Here is a 10,277-nt window from a genome sequence, read left to right as displayed (position 1 = left end):
AAGGAGCATAATCAGACCGTTAAAATGAATGTCGTCTTCACTACAGAGGAAATCCCCAAAGGAGCTTTTATGAAAGCGGTCTCCATGGCAACTATTCTGGTCAAAGTCACTGGCTGATGCAGAAATAGGAACTAGGTAACCACACTGATAAGAGTAGATTAGGGAATGGAAATGACAGGATCTGCTAATCATACCGAATGCATTGTGGGGCAATTGCAGCTCAAACAAAGAGAAATCGTCTTCTCATGGGAGTAACTTTTGACTGGTTTGAATCCTTCCTTTGTTTGCTACATAATGATTTCACACAAAGCAAACAAAATGGCAGGCAAGTCCCTTTCACACTCAGATTTTTTTAATACATCTGTGTTATTTTCCCCCTTTTCATATGAATGTCCAAATTAGCAGGAATAATAACTCTTGTATGTACCTAATGAAAGGTAAAAACAGGTGCTTGTAGGAAAAGAGATTCTATGAATCACTGAATACATAAAACCTGTTTTAACTTCCATTCTTTAATCCCCCTACAGTACATTGTGTTGAACAGTACGGTAATATACAGCTATCCCATTTGGCTTTATAGACATCATAAATAGTACTCACAATTAGTTCTTTTAGATTCTAAAATGGTGAATTCTCTGCTCTGCTTTCGAGTGGTACTTGTAGTTATTCATATTTGAAATCTGTTGGGTAGATGCAATCAAACACTGTATAAATTGAGGTTGGCACACTAAATACTGCATCATGAAGAACATCAAGCCCTTCATGTTCTTTTAGGGACTTTATTTATCGCTTGCCAAGTGCTTAGAAAAGAGAGTCAGCCTGCTTTTGGCGGTTCCTTACAGGGTTGTCAGGCCTATAATCTTGGATGGAAGTGTTTGGCTTTCAGAGGATGAAAGAAAATACCATAAAATATCTGGCTTCCCTGAGCTTGTTGAATAAGAGCTAGGGAAGTTTAAGAAAAGGTCTGCCTCACTTAAGAGTTAAGAGCTGGAGATAGAAGGATTGTTATTTGTTACTATTATTTTTGCAGCACGTTTTATTCCCTGTTATTAAACAACAGTTCATTTTTAAGGATGACTCGCCACTTTGCGAATCAGTGGGAGACACTATGGGTATTAATTAAAAACTGATATTATAGTAATTACCCATTAATTATTATTACTGTTACAGTTATATAAATTATATATTGCAGTATTTCATTGTACAGTATTATTATAAATTAAGATTTCATTTGTCTAACTTCATACATTTATGCGGGTTGCAACTAAAACAGTCCCACCACAAGAAAGTAGACTGTTAATTTTTCTACTTATTTAATTCTTATTCACCCCAGTCTTAGTCTTAGCTGCTGCAAATGTGAGTTCATCATAGTTCACAGCTACATCTTTGCCAGATTCTTGTCTTGCATTTTAAATTGAGTGCTCTGAGGGTGGCGCTCACCAGGACAAGTGGACTGAAAATGGATGTGTGGCTTGATCGAGTGGCAGCCCGGATGTCAGGAAAGTGCTGATGAAGTACACTGGCCGTGTAAGATATGCAACCTCCCCTCTGCATGTGCAGTTAGTTTTTGAACAGTAAGCCTTCCTCTCCCTCAGAAAGGGTCTCATACAGGCTAGTGATTTAATAAGAAAAAATCTGAGAGTACTAATAAAAAGACTGGTGGGAGGTGAATGCAATAAATTGAGAAAACCTGAGTCATGTTGGTAACCTGCGGGATTCTTAGGTCACAAAGCAATTTACTGGGGAGCCTCGATGTCGTTAAATTGCTATATCCAGACAGACCATGCCCTTCGGTTTATGGCTCCCTGCTAATAGCATTATTAATACTATAGACAGCCAGCATGGGGGAGACAGAAGAATGGAGGAGAAACAGATGAGAAGTGGAGAAGTGATGCTTGATGTCCAATAACCTTTACAGTACACAGTCTAGTCAGTCAATTCCTTTTTATCAGCATGGTCCTGAAGCAGACTATCTGGGTTGTATTTGTTTGAGGAGGCACTGTGCAGAGGGTTTATAATATACTTTACATGCGTTTCTCCTTGTCTGAGTTTTAGTGGTACTCGTTTTAATAAGGTGTAGTTCGTTCCCCAGCATTAACAGCAATAATCTTTAGCTTGACTGTTTTTTTGTACCCAGATACTTTTTTTTTTTACTGACAGATGTTAATGGGATGGGAAGAAAAAAAAAATCCCTATGTGTTGTTCATTGTTTTTTTTTTCAATCAGCTGATTCTCAGTATTTTCCTGTGCTGTTTTTGAGCTTACATCATGTTTTCTTGTAAATGTAATTAAAAAAAAAAAAAGATTCCTACAGTATTTCATTAGTGATGTTCCTAGATAAAGAATACATTAAAGAGGTCGGAAGGACCGGCAGGTACCAGTGTCAGTTTCTTGCTAAATACTGTGCACTCAATCAACATTTAACAGAAGTTCTGGAAGTAATGTACCACCGCTGTCTTTGCATACCACCAAGGAATCAAAGAGTGGTCTATATTTCCGCTATGCACACTCACGATGTGTACAGTGCCTTGCGAAAGTATTCGGCCCCCTTGAACTTTTCAACCTTTTGCCACATTTCAGGCTTCAAACATAAAGATATAAATTTTTTATTTTATGTGAAGAATCACCAACAAGTGGGACACAATTGTGAAGTGGAACGAAATCTATTGGATTTTTGAAACTTTTTTAACTAATAAAAAAATGAAAAGTGGGGCGTGCAAAATTATTCGGCCCCTTTACTTTCAGTGCAGCAAACTCACTCCAGAAGTTCAGCGAGGATCTCTGAATGATCCAATGTTGTCCTAAATGACTGATGGTGATAATAGAATCCACCTGTGTGTAATCAAGTCTCTGTATAAATGCACCTGCTCTGTGATAGTCTCAAGGTTCTGTTGAAAGTGCAGAGAGCATCATGAAGACCAAGGAACACACCAGGCAGGTCCGTAATACTGTTGTGGAGAAGTTTAAAGCCGGATTTGGATACAAAAAGATTTCCCAAGCTTCAAACATCCCAAGGAGCACTGTGCAAGCGATCATCTTGAAATGGAAGGAGTATCAGACCACTGCAAATCTACCAAGACCTGGCCGTCCCTCTAAACTTTCAGCTCAGACAAGGAGAAGACTGATCAGAGATGCAGCCAAGAGGCCCATGATCACTCTGGATGAACTGCAGAGAACTACAGCTGAGGTGGGAGAGTCTGTCCATAGGACAACAATCAGTCTTACACTGCACAAATCTGGCCTTTATGGAAGAGTGGCAAGAAGAAAGCCATTTCTCAAAGATATCCATAAAAAGTCTCGTCTAAAGTTTGCCACAAGCCACCTGGGAGACACCCCAAACATGTGGAAGAAGGTGCTCTGGTCAGATGAAACCAAAATCGAACTTTTTGGCCACAATGCAAAACGATATGTTTGGTGTAAAAGCAACACAGCTCATCACCCTCGACACACCATCCCCACTGTCAAACATGGTGGTGGCAGCATCATGGTTTGGGCCTGCTTTTCTTCAGCAGGGATAGGGAAGATGGTTAAAATTGAGGGGAAGATGGATGCAGCCAAATACAGGACCATTCTGGATGAAAACCTGTTGGAGTCTGCAAAAGACCTGAAACTGGGACGGAGATTTATCTTCCAACAAGACAATGATCCCAAACATACAGCAAAATCTACAAAGGAATGGTTCACAAATAAACGTATCCAGGTGTTTGAATGGCCAAGTCAAAGTCCAGACCTGAATCCAATCGAGAATCTGTGGAAAGAGCTGAAAACTGCTGTTCACAAACGCTCTCCATCCAACCTCACTGAGCTCGAGCTGTTTTGCAAGGAAGAATGGGCAAGAATTTCAGTCTCTCGATGTGCAAAACTGATAGAGACATACCCCAAGCGACTTGCAGCTGTAATCGCAGCAAAAGGTGGCTCTACGAAGTATTAACGCAAGGGGGCCGAATAATTTTGCACGCCCCACTTTTCATTTTTTTATTAGTTAAAAAAGTTTCAAAAATCCAATAGATTTCGTTCCACTTCACAATTGTGTCCCACTTGTTGGTGATTCTTCACATAAAATAAAAAATTTATATCTTTATGTTTGAAGCCTGAAATGTGGCAAAAGGTTGAAAAGTTCAAGGGGGCCGAATACTTTCGCAAGGCACTGTACCTTTCAAGGTTCCCTTTAGGTTAAATGTTAAAATTTCAGATTATGACTTTGTCCCCCCCAAAAAAGATGGGGAGGGGACCGAACAGTCAAAGTTCTTTTACAACTTTCCACAGGACTTTGCAGAAGTCATTAATTTAGTTGCCTTTTCTTTTTTGTCTGACACTCCCATCAATCAGATTTCTTATTAGTATTCTGCCGACCTCTTGACCTGAGTGCTCAGCCCTGTCTGTGTCAGAATGCAGACAGAGACCACACACCAGAGGAGAGAGATTATGCCTCAGTGTGTCACATCATATTGGCCCAGGACGTGGAGACAGGGAGACTTGTGAATTTAGCAGCATAATCGGTCCCACTAGCGTGCAAAAATACATATGGCAAAAGATGTCTGATGAGCTGCAGAAGAATCAAGAAAGAAAGTTTCCACATAAAAATATACCCCCCCTCTCTCTCCAGCTGTATGTAACTCAATTCTAAAATGTATTTAACTCATAAGCAATTATTTTAATTTGCAGTAGAAACAAAACTAACCTATTTATCTGAAAGTCTCATTGAACAGTTTAATTTAAAATACATTTACTGTAGCCCTGCAGAAAAAAAGCTTACATGCTACTTTTGATACTTTTTTATATAATATCCTGATTCAACAAAATAAGTATTCTGGGTTTCAGTTAAAGATGTGCAGCTGTCCTGTGAACTTTGGTCATGTGCTTCCCTTCTTAATGACATTGATAACCTGCTTGGCATCATTCCTGCAGGCGATGAAATTACTGTCTGAGAAGGAGCAAGAGTGGATCATCTAGAAAGACATTCGGTTAAGCAACCTGGTTTCAAACAATTCATCAACTTATGTAATGTTATGCTGAACAGGTGCTAAACAGGATCTACTGAAACAAATAAGGGTAGCAACATAGTGATATTCACAAGGGGGAAGAAAATTAAGTCTGAGTACCAAACATCTTCAGGAGAACCAGATCATTTAAATCATTTAAATCATAGTCCAGAAGGTTGAAAATGGTGGTATTCTGATAATTCAGTGAATGCCTTTATAATGTGCTATATTGTCTATTGCACTTCCATGTTCAGTGAACTCTTCATAGAGGTAGGTCCATCTGATGAAGAACGCTTTGGAAGTGTCAGATCACTCCCAAACAAGAGATTCTTCTTTCGGTAAAAGGATACACTGGCAACCTATTCTATTAGACTCAATTTGAACAATACTGTTGACAAAAAATTCTTTGTAGAATAATATCATCTAGCCTGACTGATGTGATTCCAGAATTAATTGCCCACAGAACATTCCATTTTGCTGATGCAGGATTTATGTAAAGGTGGTAGGGCAACTCTTTACAAGAGTTCTTGAGAGACTGAACTTGCTTAACCCTTTTTTTTAAACCTTTATGTAGGTGGATTTCTGTAATATTGTTTTTTGGAGATTTTACATTATGCAGAATTTTTTGGGGGGGATCCCACTGTAAGCACTTTAAAAATGTTGCATGCTCCATCCATCATCCAATTTAACTGCTTCTTCCAGTTCTGGGTTGATGGGGAGCTGGAGCCTATCCCAGCAAGCAATGGGTGTAAAGCGGGGTGCACCCTGCAGAGGATATCGATCCATTACAGGGCAGACACACACAAACACAGGCACGCACACATTCACACCAGGGCACCTGAAGGAAACACACACAAACAGAGGGAGAACATACAAGCTCCACACAGATAGCACCACACGCCCAGAATTGAATCCAGGGTCCCAGCACTGTGAGGCAGCAATGCCACGCACTGTACCACCACGTTATATTCTAGTAAATGAAAATGAAGACCAGAGTAATACAACAGGGAGGACAGGATAGAGTTTGTTAAACACTCAGTGACCTTCTTTAACCCATTTCAAATGGGATACAAATACTAGCAAAATTTATCTTAACCCAACATGCAAAAAAAAGGCTGTTTCTATTTTCATAAACAAAATAGAAGAACTTTTGTGTCAGTAAAAATGCCAAAAGATCATCGATGTCTAAAGTGTTTTAAGAGAAATCTAAAAGTGCAGGTTCTTTGAGGCTTTGCTTGAGCATACAGTCAGTGACAAGGCCCATTATATTGTGAAATACCATTTGCACACCCCCTTCGCTGATCCTCAAACCTGTGAATCCTTTTTTGCAGCTATAGAGGCTTGTTTCCGGAATTGGAGTGTCAGGCTTATTAATGTGAGTGACCAGGCAGTACAATGGTGGGGGAACATTCAATGTGGTGCAACTTAAATGTCAGATATTTTTCTGCTGATGTCATTTGTTGGACAAAAAACTGGACTAGTTTAGATGTGTGTAAAGTAAAGATGTGTGGCTCACAGAAAATATTGCCGGATACAAAAGTAAGTAGGAGAACAGAGAACAGAGAATAAAAGCTTTTGTTATGGACAGAAATGTTTAAGATGTACGTAATACAAAGCTATTTATAAATAACTTAATTGATTTCTTATATATTAGTTTAAAAAGCTCATCAGATGATATAATAGGCACTTTAATCTTTATGAATCAGCACATTTTATAATGACACTTAAAGATGAATAAAGGGATCATTTTGAATCCCATTATTTTCATTGGTTTAGTTCTGCATAGACATGCAAAGCAGAAAAATAGTACTGTATGTTGCGGGGGACAGTAAAATGGTTTCTATTTTTTACATTTCTCAGGTTATACACTCTTTAAAATTCTAGTTATTATGGACTTTGAATGAAAAGACACAGAAAGAAGAAGCTATCAATAGTTCTTTAAGTCTCTCTTTGTGCTTTTTGTGTAAAAAAAATGCTCATAAAACTGTTCTTTGTGGGCAGAGAAAAGCTTGTTTTTGCACTGTTGCTACGTTTCGTATTGTTGCATGGCTGTTTATTGTGTGTCGATGGCAGGCTGTCTGTGAGTCTCTTTCAGGGCAGAGACTTGTATTGGGCAGCAGATAATTAGATCAGTGCTATCAGTTTCACTGTCCCCTTTCTCCCGGAGGATTTACATGATAATGACAGTTTGTGCGGTTCACTCTTTCTCTTTAAAACGCCTTCACTTTTTCCCAACACTGAATCATTCACTACATCACCTTGAAATGCACTTTCAGAGCAAGACCAAAATAGAAAATCCTTGGGAATACTGTCAAAATAACATTTAAAAGAACCTTAATTCAGCAGTCACATTAAAAACTCAAGGTTGCTGTATTGTAACCTACATTCTTTGTAGAACTGAGAAAGCATAACAGATTGATTCAAGCTAGAAAACGATGAGTTCAGGAACTTCAGTTGTTCATCTTTATATAAAGCTACGGAAATCTTTTTGAAATTGCATTTCTACAATTTTTCACAACAACGTTTTAGTTTTATTTACTCCTAAATTTAACATAAAAACCTTTATAAGTAATAATGTTCTCTTTGATAAACATCTTATCATTAACATCTCTTTATCATAGTAACATCAGTGCATTAGTTTTGTCGGTATAATCGCAACTGAATACATATTAAATACCTGAGCACTTTAAATATAGAAACTGTAATCAATGGTTTTTATTCAGCAACATTTTTTATAATATTATTGTTGTAAATAAAAATGATGCAAAAATAAAATGAAATGGTGCTATATTTCTTCAGCAATCTGAACATTCAATCGAAATAAATACAGTGTACTTTCCTGCCTCCACCTCTTTAAAATCTCACTGTAGACTTGGCACCTGGCCTTCCTCTTTTCTGTGAAAAGAAAAATCCTTTAGAGTACTTCATTGCAGGAACAACTGATAGATAGCCTTTTACAAACGATCAAGCATTGTGCATTCTCATTTCACTGGCTAGATAGCCAATTAGTACAAGCATTCTACTTGTAATTAGCAGGAACAAGCCTAAGAAATTGCTATATTGCAGAAATACGTTAGTCATAAAAAAGAGCTTAGATTGCAATTACCAGAAACTCTGTTACTATAGCAATGCTAGTGGTGACCAAAAAGCATTTGGGTACCTAAATGATAAAGCAATTTTAATGTGTAGTACAATAAGGGCTGCTGAGTCTCTCATAAGTAAATGCTTTGTAAAATTTACAATTACTGATCAAACGTTCAATATCAAATAGTTCTCTTTATTCAAATGTTTTCTAGATGCGTGTAGAATACTTAATATATATATATAAAGATGTAGCCCCTCTTTTGCAGAGTTCTTCCATGTGCTTGTATAAATCATTAAATTAATCTGATTGCCAGTTACAGGTAGATGATGCCACACAACAGTAAAGGCCCATATTATTTAACACCTCCTTATGACAAGGAGAATTTCTTGATAAATTAATATTCTTAGCAGCACAGTGAAACTTTTTATAAATGAGCCACTTTCGCGAAATGTCAAGTCTGATGGAGAAGGAATGGCTTTGCATCTACAGTATGTCTTTGTTTAGATTCCTTGATTATTTATAGAGTCACATTTTAAAGTCTAAATAACGTCAAAGATTTTAACGGAGGTGTTAGACCTGTCTAGATTCCCAATGTTTCTCTCCTGCAAAAGCGTCTGACAGCACACGTACACACAGAAATATGCAGGTCTCCCTGGTTCTCAGCTAGTCCTATGCTTGCAAATAAACTTCCTGTAAATGCATCATTGTTTACAGGGTAGTTTCAGTCATACCGTGGATTTCTTAAGGTCAACATTTCTTCTGGCACACTGAGTTTGAACTGCACTTTATTCCCCTTTAATTTAACAGCTCCGGCAGCTTTTCCAGTTAAATCGACTGTTCATTATTGAGCCCCATTTTACGAAGGGCTGTGAGGTGCAGTTTAATGAATCTCTGGCACAAAGCTCCCTTTCACTGCTGGGGAAGAATAGGAGCTATTTAGACCCTGTAGGGCTGTACGTCAAAGGCAGCCCATAATAGTTGTCAGGCCGGGGCAGAAATTCCCACTGATATGGGAATGCACAAGAAATCAACTTTCACCATGAGCAGATTAAGACACAATCGGGAAAAGGGAGAAGAAGCTCTGAAACAGTGGCACCTGTTGGAGTACAGAGATTTTCCCATAGAAACTGATTCTCCCACATGATTTTACAAACTCTATCCATTGATAGCAGTGTTTGGATTGAAGAGAAGGAGGCAGATTACCACTTGTCTTTCAGGCTGTGAAAAAGTCACTCCCAAGCAATGTTCTGATAATTTGAGTTCAAAATAATCAATGTTGAAAAACATTTTCAAAAGCGATTAAAGTTGATGTCTTTCTTCTAAATGATTATTAAATATTTGAACTCTGGGAAAGGTCTTATGGATTACCTGTCGTAATTTATAAATATCAGTACTTATGTCTTAGATTTCTTGTTGGTTTGCTGCTCTCTTTTTGAGAGCAGACTCTTAATCCTCCCATGTTTGAAGAGGTATTTTAATGATAACCACCTTTCTCTTGGAGCTTTATATTTAGATTTTCTTTACTTTGGATTATTAGTTATAACTTAATTTTTGTCCGATCACAGTGTATTGTATGTGGTACAATATAGAGTACAGGTCAAAAATAACTCCTGCTCAAGTCTATAGTTTATCTATTTAAAGGAAGAAGCTATTTCAGATTTAGTTTACAAATAACTATATGTTAATGTAAGAATATTTCCCCTTTTTCAGAGGTCATCCCTGGAGTCTTGAAATGTACATATAAAAATAACACTAGAATAACACCTTATAATACAAACATTTATTCTATAATACTGAATCATCCCTGATGAGATATGAAATATTGTGCTACAAGTCTAATAAAAAAAGAATAAAAATACTTTGGTAATTTTCTTTTCATACAAGTGATAAATTTTCTTGAATGTTATCTTTGGACGCCAATTTAAAACTATTTCAAGAAATGTAATTCTAACATCACTTACATGGAGCTACTGGAAATAATGTGAACGTAAAAGAAATTATGCAAAATAAGCTTAGGTCCGAGCTGCTATGAGTTTTAGGATGTGATAAAGTGCTCCACCAAACCGTATCTGAGCTTCTTAAGCCATTTAATGGCATGAATTCAGGACAGCATAATAGGATCTGGATCTTTTAACCCCTTCTTAAATTCACCGGATATTCATTTACTGCAAGTCAAATGCAGTATGCAGCAATTAATCTGCTATTCAAGA

Source organism: Lepisosteus platostomus, chromosome 7 (assembly GCF_059453375.1).
Source record: "Lepisosteus platostomus isolate fLepPlt1 chromosome 7, fLepPlt1.hap1, whole genome shotgun sequence".
NCBI lineage: Eukaryota > Metazoa > Chordata > Actinopteri > Semionotiformes > Lepisosteidae > Lepisosteus > Lepisosteus platostomus.
The sequence above is the reverse complement of the archived record's forward strand: the minus strand, read 5'-3'. Positions refer to the sequence as shown.